A 1,002-nucleotide genomic window follows, 5' to 3' on the forward strand; every position below is an offset into this window, starting at 1 on the left:
ATATATATATATAAATTGGTACATATGAAAAACTAATTTTTCTTGTAATCTGTAATTTGAATATAATGAATATTAAAATCTAGCGTATTGTGATTTTCCAATAATTATTAACTAATGCTTTTCAGGTGCATTTTACTGAAACCTTACTTGTCATTGAACTAAAAATTAAAATTTTTATTATTACTATATATATGAATATATATTTTTTATTTTTATATAAAAACAAACTAAGAGGAGAAGAAGAAGAGGAGATTTTTCATACCTTAAAGAGAAAAAAAATTAAAACATACCGTTGAATAACAAGTTTAGCATCACATGAATTTTCTTTTCTTACTCTTGGATGTTGGCCAATTAAGTTGAGATAAGAATGGATCTGGTTCATGACTAAATCCTTGCAGTAAATCAATAAGTTCACCTTCACTTGTAGCAGAAACTAACATCCTTCGCGAAGCTAATGAAATAAATCCATGTTCCACAACATCATCAAGAAACGATAGCAGTTTATCATAATAGATTGCATACGGTTTATTTTAAACCGTCGCTATTATAAATATTGCGACGGTTTGCGAAAAACCGTCGCTAAATATTAACGGCGCACATTTACATGCACGCTAACGGCACACATAAACGCACGATGCGGATATTAAAAGCACGCCGCGGATAAGTAATATCCGCAGCGTGCTTTTAAAGCACGCCGTTAATACTGTCAAGTGCAATAATATCAACAGCGCACATATGAGTGCACGCTGTTAAAAGTAATATTCGCAGCGTGCTTTTAATGCACGCCGTTGATGACGTGCTGCGGAAAATCATTTTTCTTGTAGTGTGGCTTATTGTGGATATTTAATTGTGCCCAACAAAGAGTATGAAATATTTCTTCCAAAGTACCGAAACCTCCTGGCAAAGCAATGAAAGCATCTGAATGTTCAATCATTTGAGTAATTCGTTCATACACGTTGTCCACTTTCATTTCTTCTCCTATTGTTGGTCCAGTAAGACTGG

The 1,002-nt window shown here is 33.2% G+C and overlaps 1 protein-coding gene across 1 annotated transcript in view; it reads right to left on the reverse strand.

The window, feature by feature from the left end:
* Positions 1-1,002, reverse strand: part of LOC140974869 (uncharacterized) — a 9,468-nt gene that overhangs the window by 2,735 nt on the left and 5,731 nt on the right. The gene's annotated exons all lie outside the window — the stretch shown is intronic.

This window comes from Primulina huaijiensis, chromosome 4 (assembly GCF_012295235.1).
Source record: "Primulina huaijiensis isolate GDHJ02 chromosome 4, ASM1229523v2, whole genome shotgun sequence".
Taxonomy (NCBI): Eukaryota; Viridiplantae; Streptophyta; class Magnoliopsida; order Lamiales; family Gesneriaceae; genus Primulina; species Primulina huaijiensis.